The 24,889-nt window shown below is 39.7% G+C and overlaps 1 long non-coding RNA gene across 1 annotated transcript; it reads left to right on the forward strand.

The window, feature by feature from the left end:
• The first annotated feature begins 48 nt into the window (after nucleotides 1-48).
• On the forward strand, nucleotides 49-23,229 carry LOC117520613. Its single transcript, XR_004563705.1, has 3 exons — nucleotides 49-59; nucleotides 18,403-18,409; nucleotides 23,163-23,229. It is a non-coding gene; the product is annotated as an uncharacterized LOC117520613 (long non-coding RNA).
• Nucleotides 23,230-24,889: the final 1,660 nt, after the last annotated feature.

A 24,889-nucleotide genomic window follows, 5' to 3' on the forward strand; every position in this document is an offset into this window, starting at 1 on the left:
AGTGGACGAGCCAATCTCCAGACCTCAATCCCATAGAAAATTTGTCGAGGGAGTTGAAAGTCCATGTTGCCCAGCGACAGCCCCAAAACATCACGGCTCTAGAGGAGATCTGCATGGAGAAATGGGCCAAAATACCAGCTACAGTGTGTGCAAACCTCGTGAAGACTTACAGGAAACGTTTGACCTTTGTCATTGCCAACAAAGATTATGTTACAAAGTTTTGAGTTGAACTTCTGTTATTGACCAAAATACTTATTTTCCACCACAATTACAAATAAATTCTTTAAAAAAATCTACAATGTGATTTCCTGGATTTTTTTTTTTCTCATTTTGTCTCTCATAGTTGAAGTGTACCTATGATGAAAGTTACAGACCTCTCTCATCGTTCTAAGTAGGAGAACTTGCACAATCAGGGGCTGACTAAATACTATTTGGCCCACTGCATGTCACCCACCGCTTGGAACAAGTGGGTATGGAAAATGAATTAATAACTGTACATATGGAGGCTGCAATTGTCCGCTTGTTTTTGTTTTTTCACCCAAGGCCAAAATATGGCCATTGGGTGTTGGGAAGATTTGCATCTGTCTGTCTGTCTGTCTGTGCTCAGCATAACTCCATTCCTATTACTGCCAGGGTCTTCAAATTCACAAGAAGCATTCTTGGGACACAGACCTTAGGCAAGTTCAAAGATGTTTAACCTTGACCTATTTTAACTGTTCGAAAGGTCATTCTTTCTACACACTTTCATTGATTACATGCTCATGCTGGTGAGGGACTTTAGCATTGCATTCTGTATTTAAATTTACCAACCATTTTGCCTTGTAAAAAAAAAAAAAAAAAATTAAATTGTGCAGTGACTCTTGTGATTGTTTGAGACATGAAGGATAGTATACCTATTATGTACAGAAGTCTAAAATTGGCTACTTTAAGCCTAATTTTATCTAATAGAAAGGCAGTTTCTACACACAACTGTCCAAGTAGGTTGCATCAGGTCACCTGGACTGTTTAGTTTCTCGAAGACATTATGCACACATCCAGAAAAGCTTCCTCAGAACTCAAACCTGACTCAACCTACTTGGTTACCATGACCTACAGTAAATGATTGAGAATCTCCACATACATCTTAGACACAACTGAATTGGTATCTTGAGCATGTTTAACAAGAAACTTCTCAAGAAATCTCTGACTTTTTCCCAGAGAATGCTGGCATTCATCAGGGATGTGTACTGGCTGTTTTACTGTTCAATACTTGCATGGACTGGGTGTTTGTTACGGTTATGAAACCAGTTTCTTGGGTGTCTTTGTATTCTTGGGTGTATTCATGGACAACCACCTGTAGTTTGTTCTCCTTTTACAGCACAAGATTTCCTGGATTACTTTGAGAAGAAAATACAAGACATTAGGTTAAACATATCCCAGCATGCCTCAACCCAGTCACTACACCCTGCTATTGAGGTGGTACTGCTACTGAGGTATTACCTAAATTAAAGAATTTGAGAGTATCTCTCTGGGCATGCTGACGAAACTCGTAAAGTCAACAAAAGCACAACCTGTTTATTTGATGCTATACCAACAAAACTGTTTAAGGACCCATGGCCCACTCTTGGGCCGACTGTGCTGGAAATTATTAATCTTTCTCTAACTTCTGGATCTGTTCTTAAATGTTTCATATCTGCAGTGATTAAACCATTACTTAAGAAACCTAATCTTGATCCTAGTGTATTGAAAAAGTATTGGCTGATATCAAATCTATCATTTTGCTTTACAATTCTGGAAAAAGTGGTGTCACGGCAGGTCGTGGCCTGTCTTACTGAGAATAATCTCTTTGAGTCACTGCAGTCTGCTTTTAGAAAATATCATTCCACAGAGATGGCTCTCACTAAAGTGGTGAATGATCTTCTGCTTGCAATGGATTTGGACACCAGTACGGTTCTGGTGCTGTTAGATCTCAGTGCTGCATTTGATACTGTGGATCATTATATTGTACTTGATAGGCTGGAAAATCACTTTGAGAATACTGGGAGTGCCCTTGCATGGTTGGCGTCATACTTGACCAGTCGTTCTCACTGTGTTTTGTACAGTAACACTACTTCTAACCTTAGTGACATGAAATTTGGGGTTCCACAGGGGTCCGTCTTAGGCCCCCTGCTTTTCTCCCTTTATATAGCACCCCTTGCTATATAACTTGATAACTGCTGATAATCTCATTCACATAAAATCCTTAGAAGATTGCCTTGCATCAGTGAGAAGTTGGATGTCTAGAAACTTTTAAACTACTTTTAAAAGGTTTCTCACTTTGTCAGTGTGATGTATGGCACACAAGCCTAGGCTAATCGTTAACTGGTCAGATTGATGCCGATGTCTCACTGTACCAAGAACCATCATTTCAGTCTTATCAGAGGGGTAATTTTTGATCCTACATTGTCCTTTGACCTCCACATTAGAAATATTACAAAGACTGCTTTCTTCCACCTGCAAAATATAGCGAAAATTCGTCTCATCCTGTCTATGGCTGATGCTGAGACCCTGATCCATGTGTTTATCTCTTCTTGATTGGACTACTGCAATGTTCTCTTTTCTGGTTTACCAGAGTCCAGCATTAGGGCTCTCCAATTGGTTCAAAATGCTGCAACCAGACTTTTGACACGAAGCAGAAAGTTTGACCACATTACACCCATTTTGGCATCCCTTCACTGGCTTCCTGTCCCTGTGAGATCAGATTTTAAGGTTCTGCTACTAGTCCATAAAATTGTTCATGGACTAGCACCTTCCTACTTAGCTGACTTAATTAAACCTTACGTACAGGCCCGGGCTTTGCGTTCTCAGGCTGCAGGACTACTTTGTGTCCCTAGGGTGAATAAGAAGTCTGCAGGTCATAGAGCTTTCTCTTATTGTGCCCCTGTTCTGTGGAATGATCTCCCCACATCAATAAAACAGTCAGATTCTGTGGAGGCTTTCAAGTCCAGACTTAAGACGTACTTATTTTCCATTTCATATGGCTAGCATACTGGCATAGTATAGTTCTGCGCTTTTTACTCTTTCAATTTATTTTATTAGGAAATGGAGCATGCCGCAGCCTCAACTTTACCTAAATTCAGGGTCTTTTAGTGAAGCTTAGGACTAGTTGCCAGCGATCACCTTAGTATCCTGTTTTTCTTGTTATTTAATGCTGGAAAATTATACTCTATTTCTTGTCTCTCTGATGGCTTTTTTTTCTCTCTGTTTAATGTGCAGCTCCATCCAGAGATGGGTGTGGTATTTGTGCTGAAAACCCTCCTGTCCTGTGCAACAACAGCATTTCTTGCCTATTCTTTTTGTGAATTGTTCTGTAATTTGTGTCTGTCGCATGGCCCAAGCAGAGGGTCACCCATTTTAGTCTGGTCTGGTTGAGATTTCTTCCTCAGAGGGAGTTTTTCTTTACCACTGTTGCTCTGGGGGTCAGTCAGGTTAGACCTTACTTATGTGAAGCGCCTTGAGGCAACTCTGTTGTGATTTGGCGCTATATAAGTGAAAAAAAAAAAATTAAAATAAATTGAATCTGTCTTTGCTGGAAATGAAAGGTTTGCTGATGTTGATTTTGCAGGAGAAGCGTTGTTCATTGTGAAATAAATGGATGCCCTTATAGCATTACAGCATTACTTCAAGAGTAAGTGTTAATAGACTGGATGTATGCTAGGTGGTTTCCATCCATTACCCAAAGCAGTTTTGTAGATCTGACCTGACCTGGTCATAACAACAAAACCTAATTATGTTTTATTCCTAAAGGTAGATTTTTTTTTTTAAGTGTGACAAAAACACCTCTTTAAAAGATATTCCAATCAGAAATGTACAGATAAATGGCTTACATAATAAGTAACACTATGTAATACTGTAATGCTAAGACTAATAAAATGTTATGTATTCCATTTAGCAAGAAATTATGACTTATCTTAAATATATTACTTAACATATTTAGTATTTTAATGGAAATTTATTTTGCACCTTATGCACAGATGTTTAACATAACGTGACTAAATGCAGCCATGCTGCTTTGAGGGCACCTCACCCATCAGCTCACCCATCAGCTCGCAGTAGTAAAACAGAATAGACCCTGATCAAATCAAATCAATTTTATTTATATAGCACCAAATCACAACAAACAGTTGCCCCAAGGCGCTTTATATTGTAAGGCAAGGCCATACAATAATTACGGAAAAACCCCAACGGTCAAAACGACCCCCTGTGAGCAAGCACTTGGCAACAGTGAGAAGGAAAACTCCCTTCTAACAGGAAGAAACCTCCAGCAGAACCAGGCTCAGGGAGGGGCAGTCTTCTGCTGGGACTGGTTGTGGCTGAGGGAGAGAACCAGGAAAAAGACATGCTGTGGAGGGGAGCAGAGATCAATCACTAATGATTAAATGCAGAGTGGTGCATACAGAGCAAAAAGAGAAAGAAACACTCAGTGCATCATGGGAACATGGGAGCTGGTTCCACAGGAGAGGAGCCTGAAAGCTGAAGGCTCTGCCTCCCATTCTACTCTTACAAACCCTAGGAACTACAAGTAAGCCTGCAGTCTGAGAGCGAAGCGCTCTATTGGGGTGATATGGTACTATGAGGTCCCTAAGATAAGATGGGACCTGATTATTCAAAACCTTATAAGTAAGAAGAAGAATTTAAATTCTATTCTAGAATTAACAGGAAGCCAATGAAGAGAGGCCAATATGGGTGAGATATGCTCTCTCCTAGTCCCTGTTAGCACTCTAGCTGCAGCATTTTGAATTAACTGAAGGCTTTTCAGGGAACCTTTAGGACAACCTGATAATAATGAATTACAATAGTCCAGCCTAGAGGAAATAAATGCATGAATTAGTTTTTCACGACCTTTCTAATTTTAGAGATATTGCGCAAATGCAAAAAAGCAGTCCTACATATTTGTTTAATATGCGCATTGAATGACATATCTTGATCAAAAATGACTCCAAGATTTCTCACAGTATTACTAGAGGTCAGGGTAATGCCATCCAGAGTAAGGATCTGGTTAGACACCATGTTTCTAAGATTTGTGGGGCCAAGTACAATAACTTCAGTTTTATCTGAGTTTAAAAGCAGGAAATTAGAGGTCATCCATGTCTTTATGTCTGTAAGACAATCCTGCAGTTTAGCTAACTGGTGTGTGTCCTCTGGCTTCATGGATAGATAAAGCTGGGTATCATCTGCGTACAATGAAAATTTAAGCAATGCCATCTAATAATACTGCCTAAGGGAAACATGTATAAAGTGAATAAAATTGGTCCTAGCACAGAACCTTGTGGAACTCCATAATTAAACTTAGTCTGTGAAGAAGATTCCCCATTTACATGAACAAATTGTAATCTATTAGATAAATATGATTCAAACCACCGCAGCGAAGTGCCTTTAATACCTATGGCATGCTCTAATCTCTGTAATAAAATTTTATGGTCAACAGTATCAAAAGCAGCACTGAGGTCTAACAGAACAAGCACAGAGATGAGTCCACTGTGAGGCCATAAGAAGATCATTTGTAACCTTCACTAATGCTGTTTCTGTACTATGATGAATTCTAAAACCTGACTGAAACTCTTCAAATAGACCATTCCTCTGCAAATGATCAGTTAGCTGTTTTACAACTACCCTTTCAAGAATTTTTGAGAGAAAAGGAAGGTTGGAGATTGGCCTATAATTAGCTAAGATAGCTGGGTCAAGTGATGGCTTTTTAAGTAATGGTTTAATTACTGCCACCTTAAAGCCTGTGGTACATAGCCAACTAATAAAGATAGATTGATCATATTTAAGATCGAAGCATTAATTAATGGTAGGGCTTCCTTGAGCAGCCTGGTAGGAATGCAGTCTAATAGACATGTTGATGGTTTGGAGGAAGTAACTAATGAAAATAACTCAGACAGAACAATCGGAGAGAAAGAGTCTAACCAAATACCGTCATCACTGAAAGCAGCCAAAGATAACGATACGTCTTTGGGATGGTTATGAGTAATTTTTTCTCTAATGGTTAAAATTTTATTAGCAAAGAAAGTCATGAAGTCATTACTAGTTAAAGTTAAAGGAATACTCAGCTCAATAGAGCTTTGACTCTTTGTCAGCCTGGCTACAGTGCTGAAAAGAAACCTGGGGTTGTTCTTATTTTCTTCAATTAGTGATGAGTAGTAAGATGTCCTAGCTTTACGGAGGGCTTTTTTTATAGAGCAACAGACTCTTTTTCCAGGCTAAGTGAAGATCTTCTAAATTAGTGAGACGCCATTTCCTCTCCAACTTACGGGTTATCTGCTTTAAGCTACGAGTTTGTGAGTTATACCACGGAGTCAGACACTTCTGATTTAAAGCTCTCTTTTTCAGAGGAGCTACAGCATCCAAAGTTGTCTTCAATGAGGATGTAAAACTATTGACGAGATACTCTATCTCCCTTACAGAGTTTAGGTAGCTACTCTGCACTGTGTTGGTATATGGCATTAGAGAACATAAAGAAGGAATCATATCCTTAAACCTAGTTACAGCGCTTTCTGAAAGACTTCTAGTGTAATGAAACTTATTCCCCACTGCTGGGTAGTCCATCAGAGTAAATGTAAATGTTATTAAGAAATGATCAGACAGAAGGGAGTTATCAGGGAATACTGTTAAGTCTTCTATTTCCATACCATAAGTCAGAACAAGATCTAAGATATGATTAAAGTGGTGGGTGGACTCATTTACTTTTTGAGCAAAGCCAATAGAGTCTAATAATAGATTAAATGCAGTGTTGAGGCTGTCATTCTCAGCATCTGTGTGGATGTTAAAATCGCCCACTATAATTATCTTATCTGAGCTAAGCACTAAGTCAGACAAAAGGTCTGAAAATTCACAGAGAAACTCACAGTAACGACCAGGTGGACGATAGATAATAACAAATAAAACTGGTTTTTGGACTTCCAATTTGGATGGACAAGACTAAGAGACAAGCTTTCAAATGAATTAAAGCTCTGTCTGGGTTTTGGATTAATTAATAAGCTGGAATGGAAGATTGCTGCTAATCCTCCACCCCGGCCCGTGCTACGAGCATTCTGACAGTTAGTGTGACTCGGGGGTGTTGACTCATTTAAACTAACATATTCATCCTGCTGTAACCAGGTTTCTGTTAGGCAGAATAAATCAATATGTTGATCAATTATTATATCATTTACCAACAGGGACTTAGAAGAGAGAGACCTAATGTTTAATAGACCACATTTAACTGTTTTAGTCTGTGGTGCAGTTGAAGGTGCTATATTATTTTTTCTTTTTGAATTTTTATGCTTAAATAGATTTTTGCTGGTTATTGGTAGTCTGGGAGCAGACACCGTCTCTACGGGGATGGGGTAATGAGGGGATGGCAGGGGGAGAGAAGCTGCAGAGAGGTGTGTAAGACTACAACTCTGCTTCCTGGTCCCAACCCTGGATAGTCACGGTTTGGAGGATTTAAGAAAATTGGCCAGATTTCTAGAAATGAGAGCTGCTCCATCCAAAGTGGGATGGCTGCCGTCTCTCCTAACAAGACCAGGTTTTCCCCAGAAGCTTTGCCAATTATCTATGAAGCCCACCTCATTTTTTGGACACCACTCAGACAGCCAGCAATTCAAGGAGAACATGCGGCTAAACATGTCACTCCCGGTCTGATTGGGGAGGGGCCCAGAGAAAACTACAGAGTCCGACATTGTTTTTGCAAAGTTACACACCGATTCAATGTTAATTTTAGTGACCTCCGATTGGCGTAACCGGGTGTCATTACTGCCGACGTGAATTACAATCTTACCAAATTTACGCTTAGCCTTAGCCAGCAGTTTCAAATTTCCTTCAATGTCGCCTGCTCTGGCCCCCGGAAGACAATTGACTATGGTTGCTGGTGTCGCTAACTTCACATTTCTCAAAACAGAGTCGCCAATAACCAGAGTTTGATCCTCGGCGGGTGTATCGTCGAGTGGGGAAAAACGGTTAAAGATGTGAACGGGTTGGCGGTGTACACGGGGCTTCTGTTTAGGGCTACGCTTCCTCCTCACAGTCACCCAGTCGGCCTGCTTTCCCGGCTGCTCGGGATCTGCCAGGGGGGAACTAACGGCGGCTAAGCTACCTTGGTCCGCACCGACTACAGGGGCCTTGCTAGCTGTAGAATTTTCCACGGTGCGGAGCCGAGTCTCCAATTCGCCCAGCCTGGCCTCCAAAGCTACGAATAAGCTACACTTATTACAAGTACCATTACTGCTAAAGGAGGCCGAGGAATAACTAAACATTTCACACCCAGAGCAGAAAAGTGCGGGAGAGACAGGAGAAGCCGCCATGCTAAATCGGCTAAGAGCTAGTAGCTACGCTAAGCTAGCGGATTCCTAAAAACACGCAAAGCGAATAATGTGTAAATAATTTAGAGGTGATTCAGCAGAAGGAGTGCTTTAGTTAAGGCACGTAAAGATTACACTGGGAAACAAATCGTAATCTAGATAACTAGATCAATCTAACTGCGCAGATCAAACAGCTAACAGATACAGAAAAACACCGCTGTGCTCCGGAACAAGAAGTGATACAATACCGCAGTGAGAGCCGACCACCAGTAGAGTCAAGTAAAAAAGTAAAAAAAAAAAAAATAAATAAATAAAAAGGTAAAAAAGTAAAAAAGTCTTGAAAAAGACTATTAGTTCAAAGTCCAAAGCAGCAGGTAGCAGTCTCTGTGTAAACAGTCCCAACAGAGAGCCAAAATTAACAGAAGAAGAAGAAATCAGTGCAGTAGTCAGATTGAGTTTCTTTCACTTAAGGCAGCTTGCTAAGGTTAAGCCTTTTCTTGCACAGCAGCACTTTGAAACAGCAATCCATGCTTTTATTACCTCCCGGCTGGATTACTGTAATGCACTTTATTATGGAATTAGCCAGTCCTCCCTTGCACATCTCCAGCTAGTTCAGAATGCTGCTGCCCGTCTGCTAACTGGTGCGCATAAGAGGGAGCACATTACACCTGTCCTGGCCTCCCTCCACTGGCTGCCTGTGCATTTTAGAATTCATTTTAAGATTCTTTTATTTGTTTTTAAATCTTTAAATGGCCTTGCCCCACCCTACCTCTCTGAGCTGCTTCATTGTTACGCCCCTGCTTGCCACCTTTGGTCAGCTGATCAGCTCCTCCTGGAGGTGCCAAGGTGTAAGCGTATGCTCAGAGGGGACCGAGCTTTTTCTGTTGTGGCTCCAAAGATGTGGAACGAGTTACCGCTCCACATCAGGCAGGCCTCTTCACTTTCTGTTTTTAAAACCAATCTGAAAACCCACTTTTATGTACTGGCTTTTAACCCAGAATGAGATTCTCAATCTGTTTTGGCTGTTTTAACTGTTTTTATTTGTTTTTTGTTTTTATTTGTTCTTTGTGGTTTGTTACCTTTTATATGTCTCTTCGTGTACAGCACTTTGTTTCAGCTGCAGCTGATTTTAAAGTGCTTTATAAATAAAGTTGACACAACAGCTTAACTTCATTTATTCATTCATTAATACATTTTCTGCCACTTATCGGGGCCCAGGTTTGGTGGCAGCAGACCAAGCAGCTCCTCCCTCTCTTCCCTATCCTTAGCCAAGTCCTCTAACAAGGTGTACCCAAACCAGCTGGCAAATATAATCCCTCCAGCATGTCCTGGGTCTTTCCTGGGGCCTCCTCTCAGTTGGATGTGCCTGGAAGACCTCCCTAGGGAGATGACCATGGGCCATTCTCACCAGATGCCCTTAACCACCTCTGTTAGCTCCTGAGTCCCACCTGGACAGTCAGCCTTCTCACCGTTTCCCAGTATGTAAGCCCAGACATCCAATGCAGGAATCCCATTTCCACAGTTTGTATCTGTGACCTTTTTATTTTTGTCTTTATTACCCAGAGCTCATGACCATGGGTGAGTGTAAATCAACTGGTAAATTAAGAGTTTCACCTTCTGGCTCAGCTCTTTGTTCACCATGATGGTCCGGTGCAGCATCTGTAAAATGTCAATTTAATATTATCATTATTAACTGGATGATACAGTCTTCATTTCATTCAGGAACATTTGGGTTCCAAAATGTATTTTTATCATTTTGTTGATGAATGGTCACCATCTCGCCAAAGCTTCAAAATATTTCCTCTACTTATCATGTATGCAGTATAAGCAGTGTTGTATAGTAACAAAGTAAAAATACTTCACTACAGTACTTAAGTACGTTTTGGGAGACTTTGTACTTTACTTGAGTTTTTTAAACTCAGCTTACTTTCACTTTTACTTCTACGACGATACATTTTGTATGCGCCTTGCCGTTACTCATTACAAAAAAAAAAAAAAAAACACACGCACACACACGAAAAAAGTCGTGTTTTCACCCAGAGACACCACTGATTACTAGTGACTGCAACAAAGTCAGGCCAATTTGTCATGAAGCATGTCCAATAAGCTTTTTTGCAGTTGCGCGCTTGGGGAGTGTTTGTCAGGAAAATGATAATTTCTCTACATTGATTACAGACCTGCAGCGGGTCTGTAATCAACTTTTCTGCAGCGCGGGTTTGCTTTGAACCTTGAACCAATCGAAGCAGTGATTCGCAGGTCGAATCTACGATTCGTGGATTGATTGTTTTATTTTGCTTTATCCTAATTTTTTCCCCGCTAAAAACCTGAAGAGCATAAGTCTGTGAGTAATATTTAATATTTTTATGTTAAACCGACCTGTTATGGTCTTCTGAAACAGTTGATAGATGTATTTTATAACTTAAAAACAGGATGTCTATGGCGTTTTCAATGTTAAAGTTAGCATTAAGTTGTTTGCATCAGCACGTTTGTGTTGATTTGTTTTCTGTATAGTTAATGGCTCAGCGTTCGTTGTCATAAAAGAGTCAAATTGTAATTTTTTTAATTTATTTTTATTCATATATTATAGCAACAACAATAATTGTCTACATAATAGACAATAATAGTCAATAATAATAGACTAATAATGTTACAATGCAATTTTAGAGAAAGAGACAAAAAAAAACCATGTAACAATGAAAATAAATAAATACATATAGAAATAAATAACTGTTTCCTGTGAACACCTAGTGAGTAGCCTACTCTCGTTTAGGTTTTGAAACCTTGTTTCTGAAGTGTTTTTGTGTGATGTGCACAATTTTCAGTATTTTGACTAATACTACCAGTCATTTACAAGCCTAGATAAACTTTATATAAAGAAATCAGTCCGTTTTTGATTATTAAAATTTACTTGTACTTTTACTTTCAATACTTGAGTACATTTAGTTGTACATTACTTGTCATACTTAAGTACAATAAATACTAGATACTTTAAGATTTGTACTTGCGTAGCATTTCAATCAGTGACTTGAACTTCGACCAAAGTCATTTTTTAATGGGTATCTGTACTTTTACTTAAGTGTGATTTTCCGGTACTTTATACAACACTGAGTATAAGTGATTGATAAGTTCCTCGTTGCATGTTATTAATATAACATGCAATGCAGTCACTAACATGTAATTACTATCATATTACAGACAAATGCCTCAGCTTGGAACTGACACCTCAATCTTCTGGTTATGAGGCAACGCCCTCAGCAACACCACTGAAAACCTCCTCAGAGACAGTTCCGGTATTAAATTACACATTGAGAGTTGAATCAACAACTGTGACACTGCTCAAGGTTTACCACAGACTGCTAAAATAACACTTTCAGTGTTAAAAATCCACTCTGACATGTTTGATGCTCAAGATTTAAACACACCTGCTTTGCCCTATGTTTGACATGTGCTCACTATTATGAGAACCAATTAGAGTAAAATTCATTTTTGTTACAACAAAAACATTAAACTCATGTGGATCTTTATAATCTGGATGGCTTTGTCTCTGAGATACTAACATTTAAACACAGACTGTCATATTGTGTGAGGCATTTAATGATTACAGAATATCCAGGTAATGTTTTGTAGTCTGGTTTTTCAAGGTTTATGTTATGTGTCGACGCGGGTTGAGGAGCGGACCTGCGTCTGACAGAACCCAGCGTTAAAAATAACCAGAAAGCGGTTCCAAAACAAAACAATTTATTTTTTACCCTCTTTGGTGCATAAAAATGTGTACAAACTAAACAGCGTTTTTCTGGTGGAGTGACTGTTGGCGCTCTCCAGCGCCCGTAAGGATCAAAGCCCGGCGCTCCTGGACCCACTACCACCGCCAAACACCCCCCAGGTGGACACGACAAACTGACTCTCTGTTAAGCAAAGAAGAGGTGAGGTAAGTCAGCAGTTACAACAATATCTTTCAAAAGACACACGCTATCAGCAACACATTCAGGTCTGTATTTTTTTTTAACTTTATGCAAATGAGCAGCTTCTCACAACAGGTGGAGGATCACTTATCCGCACGCCACAGCAGTGAGAAGCAAGCTGCACAATTCTCATCACAATTCAAGTATACTGTGTAACAAAACACCAAGTTACTATCAACAATTAGTCAAACACTTAATCACCTTTAATGTGTGCTGACAGCATGTGTCCTCACCCTTCCTTGCTTCACGGGCTCGATGTGTCAAACCCAGGCGCGGTCCTCAGCGTCTCACAAACGAACATCACAAGGTCGAGTTCCCGGCAGTTCTGCTTGAATCACACATGACTTAAATGCAGAACGCCATCCAATTATCTGCTTCAGCTGAAAGTCTTTAAGGTTGCATGTGAGCACCAGTCACAGGTGCTACACATGATGTTGATGAGGGTGAGGACTCTTCAGCCAGCACCTTCTCCACAGACAAATCAGTTTCCATGCCACCTGAAGAGCAAAGAAAAGAAAAGAACACCAAAATATCCAGCCACACCCCCCAACACACAACAGTTTAATTGGTATTATGTCCATCAAATCATCAGCATTGTTACCACAGTTGCTGTGGGTGACAGAATAAGTGTGATGCTGCTACAAAAATAACTCTTAATGATGTAGTAGAGCCTTGACTGTGCTACATAGTGGCTTCTCACACAATTCAAATACAAATGACTTGCAAATTTTACACAATATAAAATGTTACCGTACTTCAGTCCTGCTCTCAGGTCAGATGATGTTCTATGTTCTACAATTATTTTGATGGATTAATTAAAACACATTTGTGTCTTTAATTAAACTGACCCAACTGAATGGAAATTTTTACATAATGGAAAAGGTTTTTATACAACCAGCATTTCTAGAGATATGCCTGTGTTCGAATTGAAACCTTTTGAAAAGGTAGAGTCCGCAATTTCTTTGTGATTCTCTAAGATCTAGCAGGTAGCTAAGTAGGATTAGGAGATGGAATTACCAATATGTAGACCTGGGTTTGATTTCCAGTCACAGTCTGTCATGCCTCTCATACTACTTGTCTATGTTCTTAGACAAGACACTTAATTTGCATTGTCTCAGTCCACCCAGCTGTAAAAAGCTGCCTTGGTTGCAGAAGTACATGTGAGGCATCATTCTAAAGCAACTTTGAGCATCTGCTAGATGGAAAAGCACCATAGAAATGCAGCCCCTCTAATCTTTTCTTCTATTCTTAGACAAGACACTCCATCTTCAGTGTTCCTGTCCACCCACCTGAAAATTGGAGTCAGGCTTACCTGGGAAAGTAATTGGTGTCCAAGACTCACATCCTCTTCATGCTGTAAAATCCAGGTACAAACACTGGCATCAATAGACTTCAGGTCCTATGTTGGATTAACTTGGCTCAAGCAGAGGGTCACCCCTTTGAGTTTGTTCTGCTTGAGGTTTCTTCCTCAGAGGGAGTTTCTCCTTACCACTGTTGCTCTGGGGGTTGGTAAAGGTTAGACCTTACTTGTGTGAAGCACCTTGAGGCAACCTTGTTGTGATATGGTGCTATATAAATGAAAATAAATTGAAATTGAAATAAATTGAAATTTACTTCTCAAAGAACTGCAAGGTTTGGATCTAGCGTGTAGATTTTTGTTTTTAAATGAGCTTTTGCCACTAAGAGACAGAACTGTTTTCAACATATTACCATCTATTTCTGGTCACATACCTCTGATTGACATGACAATTTTGCAAATGGCTGGGTGAGCCTTTTTCCAACATCAGCCAGAACTACATCAAGATAATTATTTTGTACTTCTTTTTTCCTTTGTTTGGAATGAAAAGACTCTACCATGTAGAAAATGGGCAATTTCCTGGCATTTGGTGATATCTTAAGTGATACAGTCTGACAGATAAGGCTTTGGGTGAAATGATTCATCTGAATCTGACGGGCAGAAATCACCATCATTTCATTATGTCAGACTAATCAATTTATTGTGACATAATTATGCAGTGAAATACTGGGGTGTCTTAGGGGGAAAAGCATCTGTTCATGAACTTTCACTCACTTTTTCAGTGATTTCATTGCAGTCACTTGACAGCAGTGTGATGCATTGTCTATTAAAAGGAGAAAGCAGCCGAATATTTTCACATAAGTGTGGTGAGGCATCCAACTTCTGAATCTTCATATGAGAGAAACTACAATGCTCTGCTTTAATCAAAAATATTGTGCTATTCACCTTGTGTAATTTATTCACTTTATTGAAATGTCTAACTTTCCAACTGCATTGCAGTTTTAAAGAGACTGCCTTTTTTATTGTTGTTTTATGAAATCAAAGAGTGTAATGTTTCAAAGATGGATCCAGTGTTCCAAGTTCAAAAATAAAGTTTTTTTTTTGTTTTTTGTTTTTTTTTTTTTGACAGTTGAAAGCCTTTAACATCAAACGTTGTGCGCTAGGATCATCATTAGAGTGTTTGAACAATTGTGTTCGTGCTGCATTCTCTCTGGCAGCTGCTGCACAAACCCTCCTCGTGTCATAGTTATGCACGTTAATGCGTGTACTGTGGAGTTATGTGATAGAACAAATTGTAATTACTAATACTGCTGTTTTTAATCAGGCACTTTAGCAGTCAACCCTCCTACGTTCTCTTTATGGTTTTCCCCCTCATTACACTCTCTGCAGTTATCGAGGTCACTCGGGGTTACAAAAAATAAAGAGTCACAGAAATTAGCTTTTAAAACTTACTGTACACCCCTTTGTTATCTATCAGCGATACAAATGGGAGATCATGTTGTTTGCATTAGAACATTAGCCTATATTAACGATCTCCTAGAGGTGTGACACGTAGCATTGAATGCTGCCAACATTTTTATTGTTGCACTCCCCCAGTCCTGTGAGTCCATCTCTCTGTTCATTTGGTGAGAACAAAATGACTTAGAGAGTCTTGATCGTACTTGTTCCTTGGTGGAATGAGTAAGACTCAGCCAAGAACAAAGTGGCTTGATTTTGAGAAAAGCTACTTACAAGTCAAGATCACAGGCCAAGCTTTACATCTCTACTCCTTTTTTTCTTCCTACTGTGATCATAACATGCTGTTATATTAATGTGATAGATGGCTGGTGACGACGTGCAGGCAAACAGTTTGTTGTGAAGCCACTTATGCAAGGCATGTCTGCCAGATAGAATTTACACCTGGTTTTTGGTGGTGGATGGTGCAAACTCTTTCTGGTGATGGAAGATATCAACACACCAGTTATGTGCCCACTTGCACCTTATTTGTATTCCATCATGCCCACAGGAGCACACGCGGTATTGTGATTTTGACAATGTGACCTCTGTGTCAGCAACAGCACTTGGCTCTAAAAGTCTAAACATGTGTATATACTAGGCATTTTAATTAAACTCTAAAGTGCATGTTTGCAGGCAGCATGGTGGCTTAGTGGTTAGCCCTGCTGCCTCAGAGCAAGAAAGTCATGTGATTGATTCCCACCTATGGCCTTTCTGTGTGGAGTTTGCATGTTCTCCCCATGTTTTTCTGGGTTCCCTCCGGCTTCTTTCAACGTCTAAAAGACATGCAGGTTAGGTGGATTGGAAAGTTTAAATTGTCCATAGGTCAGGGCTGGACTGGGACAAAAATTTGGCCCTGGACGTTTTGGTCCAGACTGGCCCACCACTACAATCTGCATGCAGATACTGTGCCAACTCTGAACAATATCCCTTTAAATTCTGGAGCCTTGAATAAAATAAATGATGACTACACAGTATGTTGCTCACGTGGACCCGTAGGTGCAACCAGAAATAGGGAGGTTGTTTTCATCCATATGAAAGGCTAAAAAATTGTATGAATGAGTGGTTATCCTCCCTATGCTGGCACACACCTGCTATCATTGCTAGCACCACCAATCTCCTCCTGCTCCTGTACCACCTCCATGGCAGGGGGAGCTTCACTGTCACTTTCACTGTCCGACTCCGATGCCACTTGCTGCTGGTGAGAGGGCCAGCCTACACAGCAAACATCTCTGAATTTTTTTTGCTCTTAGCAGCATTAATTGTGAGAGCTTTTTTTCTTTTCCCTCAGTTTTTCTGCACCACCTTTCCATTTTTTTCTACATTTTGTGGCTCACTTTCTTTTTCATGTTCTGTTGTGTTTTTCTCTCTCTCTCTCTCTCTCATCATGATTGCTCATCATTAAAGGTGGTTGGACAAGAGGGAGGTCTAGAATATGCATGGGCCTCTGTAGCCTATCTTAGGGCCACAGTTGGGACAAGTGCTCTTTTGACAGACAAGCCACTGCGCCTATGCTGTGTCTGCAGGCTGCAGCTGAGCTCTGTGGGCCAGTGCATGTCACTCTCTGTGGGCTGGGAAAGTTACCATGGCAAGGCGCAGCAAAAAAAAAAAAATAATAAAACAAAAACAAAGACAAAAAAACAAGCAGCCATTGGCCCATTATTGATTGGCCCACCAGGAAATCGCCCTGTACTCCCAATGGCCAATCCACTCTTGCCGTAGGTGTGCGTGTAGTGTGAATGTATTTGTCTGTCTATATGTGGCCCTGTGACAGACTGGTGTCCTGTCCACTCATACTCTATGACTGCTGGGATAGGCTGCAGCCTCCCCGTGACCCTTAAATGCAGTAAACAGTTGAAGATGAGTGAGTGATTGAATGAGTGAGTCAATTTGTGCTTGATATAATCTACCTCAGTCTGTGCAGTCTAGCCAAACCAGATGTTTTAAGAGAGTAGTCAAACAGTTTTATGGAATGGATTTTATTATGGCTTTATTGGCAATTTCTGATGTTTTTATGGTGTCCATCTCTTGTCTATTGTCCTGAGGAATTTATTAAGTTATTCAGAATTTATTCTGTTATCAATAATGTTGTTACATCTCTTAATACTTACACCAATATAATACTCAGCTATTTTGAGCTGTTTATTAGTTTGTATTTGCTGCTTGCAATTATCAAGATGACCACAATGGAAATAAGTGTGTTTTATACTTTATGTGTTATCCTCTGTGCTATTTATATATTGTACTATATGTTACATGTATAAATTTTACCAAAATAAATCCATCCAACATAGAGGAACGGCGACAATGTGGGAAAAGCTAAATGCTTGAGTTTCATACAGCGCTTTGACAAAAATGATTATCATTTAAGGATCAGGCTGTACAAAGTGAGAAAAACATGAAATTAAATATATTGCCAAATAAAACTGTCTGTAAAACTGAAGGAATGTCTGCGTAATTAAATCTGTTTTGGCCTGTAAAGACATTTCTTTTGATTTATAATAAAAACGGTGAGTGAAGTGATTGAAATCCTGATTATAAAGTAACCTTGCTTTGAAATTCTCTGTGAAGACAAAACTCCAAAGAATACACAGAGAAAGCATTAATTTTCAAATGGATCTCTTTTGTGAATAAGATTTGACCACCAGGTAACAAAAAGTATATGCATGATAGTCGGTTTTCTAACTGGAAGCTTCAGTGGGAGTAAATTCTAGTTTGAAATCAAAACTATTATCATATGTTTGTGTCCATTTGACCTGTTTGGAGGCAGAATCTTGTGCATTCTGACCGTGAGCTTTACTTACCTGCTGTTTGCTTAAGGCAACAGAGCACCTTTTGAAAAGTAGCATATTGCCTTGAGTCTATAAAAAAGAGCACTGGTAAAACCCACACAGAATAACTGTAAATCTGCAAAGAAGTGCAGCCATCGTAAAAACGCCGTGTTTAAAACAACCTTTTCTGCCACACATTTAAATTGTACACATATTTAAACTCAGTATACTTTGAATTAGATGGAGGAGGGGACAAATAACAAATGCTTTTCGAGTGAAGCAGGTCTCCAAAATCTTCCTGTGGATGTAAGATGTGTTTGCAAGGGCTGTTTGTTACCATTTTTCTGAACTGCTAAAACACTAATCTCCATTCTCTGAACCAAATTCACAGTGGCCCTGAACTCACTTCTTGAATCAAGCCACCCTTTAGGCAAAACCTTAAGCAGTTTTCACCTAGTTAGGCTCAATTTGCAGATCTTTTGCACACTTTTTTGCACAACTCTAAATACATTAACATTCACTAAACACAATGTTACTCTTGTGTTGCAAAGTTGTAAATAAAGATTTTTTTTTAGCAGTTTCTTGGTTTATCGTCATAAAAGATAACGTTTCAGTCAAAGCTAACTTTTTGGTTAGTTGTGCCCACCACTGCCTGTAATGTGGATGTGGATGAAGTCCTCTGGCCAGACCACGCTCAAAGACATGATGGTGGAGAATGACTCTCAGTGACTCTGTGCGGTGATGTTTTTTTTATTTAGTTTTGTTATTTTTTCTTGTGACATTGATGAATGTAGATATCGCACTGACTACCATAATTTGCATTTACAGTCAACATTTCCAGTTATCTACATGCCCTGGATGCTGTGTCCTAAGTTATTTTATGGATGGTCTTTGGTGAATATACTTTTGCTTGCTATGTGTATGATCTGAACACATCGGTTTTGATCACAGGATAACTAATTTTTAGGTGATAGTTTGATTTTGACAAAAGAGCCTGAGGTTTTGTGAAACTAGTTTGAGTGCTTGGATTTGTGTTTAAGGTTTTTCAGAAAATGGGTGGAGGTTTGAAGAAATGTGTTTTAGCAGTTTGGGAAAAACTACAGTTGTTTCCAAATCTGAATGAAAGGCGTCAGAGCGCTGATACATACCTTGCTCACTTCCATATGAATATACAATTAAATGTATGTATGCATTGGTGTTTTTGATTATGTATGAGTTCATCATATGACTTCTACTGGAGCCTGTCTCAGCAGTCATAGGGCAAGAGGTGGGGTACCTCTAGACATCTGTCCAACTAATGTTCCCACTAAGTTTGATCCAGCGACTCTTCTTGGTTGTTCAGATATACCAACAAAAAAAAAGGTGTTTTTTTTTACCATCATTTCCTTGACCTTTACGTTTTACCAAACTACTCCAAAATCTAATCACCTCTAAATATTTATCCAAGTAATAGTCCAACCATATTTGAAAGAAATCTGTTAATCCCTTTTTGAGTTATCTTGTGTACAGACAGACACACACACACACACACACACATCAGTGAAAAGCAATACCCTGTTATCACCGCTTCATCAATGTGCAGGCTAATTATCTGTGAAAATTCGTGATACCAATATGAAATATTTTCATGACACCATCACGGACATGTACGCAATTTTGTGACAGTCTCAGTAACTACTATATTACATCACTTTTTGTGATGTCATCACATTTTTGCTGTGTGATCATGTTGTGTTTTGCATTAGCTGGAGTCTGAATTAGACCACGATGAGGAGATGGGGAGATCCTCAAGTCATGTCAGATCTGGGAGCAAATGGGTGCATCTACTAGACTCAGATGAGCAGTAGCACGCAGACTTGCCTTGGGTCCTGGATAGCAACCACGTACTCAAACAAGCAGACCATCCCCCCTTCTCAAACATAACCAGTGCCTGTGTGCTGGATCATGTTGGCCACAATTTTACAGATGATAACGTGATACTTCTCATCTTAGTCTCCCTAAGTAACCACTAATTTCACATAAAGTCAGTACCCAAGGATCCACTGAACAGACCTTATACCAAAGACATCCAGCCATTGCCTTACGTCACCGGTTAGCATTTAAAGTCTTACAACAATATAATAGAAGGGAAGCGCCAAGAACCCTAAAGATTTCAACTTTTGATCTTCTGCAAAGATATCAGCATCAACAAACAGCTCTGTCCAGTGACCTCATGGCTCCACAAGCTCTTCCTAAGTGTCCCAAGTCTCTCTTAAACCCAAAGGCATGTCACTGCTGAGATATGTGAACGTCTCCACAAGTTCAACCCTTTCACCTTGTTCACATATACTTTCTATGGCTAAGTCCAGGAAGTCCATGAAGGCCAAAGTCTTAGATCAAAGTCTTGCTGTAGCACAATTGCAAATCCAGACACTTTGATTCCTCACTTAGCGTCTCAAGGGCATCATCTAAGGATGCTTTTGGCTAATTTTGATGTTCAGAAGCTCTTAGCCAAACAGCAATGTTTCCATTGCTGTTTGGCTATCAACCAGACACTATTAGGCATGTTAACCAGACACTGAAATCTGGGAGTGATGCTACATTGTAAAACCTACCTCAGAGTGTCACAGCTGTCACAAACAAGCTCTTCATCATCTGGTTGGTAAAGCACACAGTCAAGCTCTTGTGAAAGAAGTGGTCTTATTTTGCCATTGGGACTATGACATTCTTACCATCACTAACCAGATGAACAACCTGCTTGATTCTAGTTCTGTGTAGAGTGACATACTGTCAGTCTTCCCCCCTTCAGCTGCCCCCAGATCCACACTGGGACTCACTACTCGATCCTCTTCCTAATGCAACTCCAGTTCTGCACAGATAAACATGCTCGCAGCTCCTGGTGTCAAGCGGTTTCCCAGCCGAGTACTAATAAGGATTTTCTTTCCTTCACTTCTGAGAGCTGATGGGATCAGGTGTTATCAGAGTGGCAGTGAGAATGCCACAACCTCCCTCATCAAACAGAGAAACTCCGGGTTTGCTGAGGCTCTGTCAGATGCCAAGAACGTCTGTGAGACTCTGAACAAAGAAGCAGAGCTGGAGGAGAAAATGCTCAGGAACACTAAAAAAGCAGTTTGTATGTGGATGCACTGCAAAAGCATTTTGAGACACCGAAACAGGTCAACGTAAGGAGGGCGCCCATATTCTATACAATGACTCTATACCTTCCAATGAGAAATTCCCAGGGATTAGCAGGATAATCATAGGACTAATGTAGTCATCCAGTCATTGACAGAGTCAGTGAGTAGGTTTGCAACATTCTATAACTAACTGCAAAAACTACCACATATGCAGCTCTAAAATTTTATGTTCTGATAAATACAGCTGCATAACAGCTATGATATAAAATAAAGATAGAGGCCTGTCAGGTTGCCTGTGAAGCAGGCGCCTGGTGGCCACTAATGCCACTTTTGTTTGCCTGACAAACATGTATCTGTAGTGCAAGGTCGGCCAAAATGTTTGAGCATAACTAGATAATCAATTTTTATGGTATTTTCTGGTTTATAAGTCATATGTTTGCTTTTGGAGATCCTGCAATTTATTTTCTGAAGTGAGTGTGTGTGTATATATGAAGCAGCAGGACCTTCGTGGCCGGGACGACGGTGGGGATCGAACCCACGCGGCTCGCAAAAAGACCGTTCCTCTACCAGGTCAGCCAAAGGGGAACTCCCCGTTAGCCAAGCTAGCGGGAACGGCTTTTCAATTGGGACCCGGGACTTTCATCCCGCTACACATCTCCCCACCATTTTTGACTTCGTCCCGAAGTCACAGGTGCATGTTAGCATACTCTGTGACCCACATCCTCTTCGTGACGCCAGAAGCAGCAGGACCTTCGTGGCCGGGACGACGGCAGGGATCGAACCCACGCGGCTCACACAAAAGACCGTTCCTCTACCAGGTCAGCCAAAGGGGAACTCCCCGTTAGCCAAGCTAGCGGGAACGTCTTTTTTTCAATTGGGACCCGGGACTTTCATCCCGCTACATATATATATATATATATAAGATTCAGACGGCTTTCTGTGACTTTTCAGTTGTGTGACTATCCGAGAAATTGTGGAAGAGCTGGGCATGTCACAACATGTCCTGTGAGACTTCAACATGGTGGCGCTTTTGTTCCATCAGCAGCTTCATGCCAAAGCCATCGGCATGAATTTTGCTGCAACTCTTTTCATGGCAAAATCTTCTGTCACAGTGGAATGTACCGAAAAAGTGCTGATGTCCACCTCTTCCGCAATTTCTCAGATAGTCACACGGCGGTCCCGCATCACCACAGCGTTCACTTTGGAAATGATCTGGTCGTTTCAGCATGTTGATGGCCGCCCGGAGCGCGGCGCACTCTCCACCATTGTGTGGGCATCTTTAAACCGGTTGTACCGCTCTTTAATCTGTGTGATGCCCATAGCATCGTCACCGAAAGCCGTCTGAATATTCCAAATGGTTTCCACCTGGCTGTCGCCCAGTTTCTGGCAAAATTTGATGCAATCGCGCTGCTCCAGTCGTTCTGCCATTTCCTTGCAAAGAAAATCCGCCGAGTGCACTACACACGTCCTCACACAAAGGCTGCTTACCAGCAAATGACGCAATCGACAGGCGTGAAAAAATTCACGCATGCGCACGAAGGTTCAAGGTTGGCTTATGCAAGCACACATGATTCAAATCCATCAGGTTTTTGAAAAAAATAAAAAGGTCCGATACTTTTCTAACAGACCTCGTATATATATATGAAAATATGCTACATTATCATCTATGGCCACAAGATTATACCTTCTACTTGTGTGACAAAATGCTCCTGTATCTTGAATAGGTAAGTCCCTTCGGGTGCTCCCTTGTTTTGTACTCGGGGTCGCCACAGCAAATCCAAGGTGGATCTGCATGTTGAAATGGCACAGGTTTTATGCCAGATGCCTTTCCTGACGCAACTCCACATTACATGGAGAAATGTGGCAGGGGTGGGATTTGAACCCAGAACCTTCTGCACTGAAACCAAGTGTATTAACCACTTGGCCACAACACCTGCTACTCCTGTATCTTGAATGATATGCTGTAATTCACACTCCAGAGCAGAAGGTGGTGGTAATGCACCATTAAGATAGATGCCAAACACCGAAGGAGAAAGAAAAGGAAAAATATTCTTTGTCTTAATAATCATGCTCTCAATCTGAAAGAATAAAAAGGGGAATTAAACCTTTATACAATTTAGACAACAGTTGTTTGGACTGTGTGAGGTAACAAAGCAGCAACAGCAGCTCAGCTATGCTAAGCTGAGATAAATCTATTATCTTTTACAAATGTTTTACCAAAGAGTTTTCAAATATTTAATTATACTGAATGTTTACCTCACCTGTGATCATCTGTTCACTGGCCAAAAAGAATAAGTGTACTTGAGTTTTGTGTCTCATACATAAACATTAATTAACTCATTAGCTTCTGAATGAATGAAATGAATGAATGAATGAATGAATGAAATTTATTTCAGCATCAACACAGTACAGACACAACATATCAAAACAAATCAAAACAAAAACCAAAACCAAAATTTGCACTGTGTGTCTGAAAAGGGGTGGGAAGAAGCAAAGCTTATAAGTTACCCACCCCTATACCAAAAATCCAGTCCAACACATTTTACACTTATACTCAAAAAAAAAAAAATAGGACTCATAAATACATATCCATTTTTGCTCACACTCCTATATATACATACATTCCCCACAGATACATACCATACATTAACAAATTTATACATCATATTTATACATTAAATTCAATTTCCTTTTCCAATATATCCAGAAATTAATAGGTTTTTATAACGTTTCTTAAAACAAACTAAAGAACTACATAATCTAATTTCAACAGGACATTTATTCCAAATCTTCACCCCCTTAACTGAAACACAAAAACCCTTTATATTAGTGCGTACGGGAGGCCTCTTAAATATAGCACATCCTCGTAAACTATATCCAGAATCCCTTATCTTGAACAGGTTCTGGACATAAAGTGGTAAGGCTCGATTATTTGCTTTGTACAAAGTTTGTATTGTGATATAATCCACTAAATCTCTAAATTTCAATAAATTTAAAATCATAAACAAAGAATGCGTTGACTCAAGATAATGTTTGTTACAAATAATTCTAATGGCATGTTTTTGTAAGAGAAATACTTGATTGGTATTTGATTTATAAGTGTTACCCCAAGACTCCACACAATATGTCATATATGATACTACTAAAGAATGATATAAAGTGAGTAATCCTTCCTGTAACAGTGTGTCCTTGACCCTGTACATGATGGCGATAGATTTTGACATTTTCAATTTTATATAATTTATATGCGGTTTCCAGCTGAGTTTATTATCAATTATAACACCAAGGAATTTATTCTCAGTCACTGTCTCTATTTCCATATTGTTAATGGTTACATTTTTACATTTAGGTACAAATTTATTTCCAAATATAATACATTTAGTTTTTCCAAGGTGAAGTGACAATTTATTAGCGTTAAACCAAGCCTTGAATTTATCCAATTCATTTTCCACAGTATCCAAAAGCTGTTCAAGATTATCGCCACTACAAAACACAGTTGTGTCATCTGCAAAAAGGACACACCTCAGTACTCTTGACACCCAACTTATATCATTTATATATAGTATAAATAACAGGGGTCCTAACACCGAACCCTGGGGCACCCCACACGTAATTTCCCGAAGTCCAGAATCAATGTTATTATAATGAACATACTGAAACCGACCATGTAAATAACTATTTATCCAATCATATGCTAATCCTCTAATTCCGTATTTCTGTAATTTGGTTAATAATATTTCATGGTTAACAGTATCAAACGCTTTCTGTAAATCAAAAAAAATACCTACTGTATATTGCTTATTATCTACTGCAGTCGCTATATTTTCGATAAAATCCATCAATGCATGTGATGTAGATCTAGATTTTCTAAATCCATACTGTTCTTCACAAAGTATCTCATGCTTTTGCAAGTAATTATTCAATCTTTTTACAAAACTTTTTCTAGTAT

This window comes from Thalassophryne amazonica, chromosome 11, assembly GCF_902500255.1.
Source record: "Thalassophryne amazonica chromosome 11, fThaAma1.1, whole genome shotgun sequence".
Taxonomy (NCBI): domain Eukaryota; kingdom Metazoa; phylum Chordata; class Actinopteri; order Batrachoidiformes; family Batrachoididae; genus Thalassophryne; species Thalassophryne amazonica.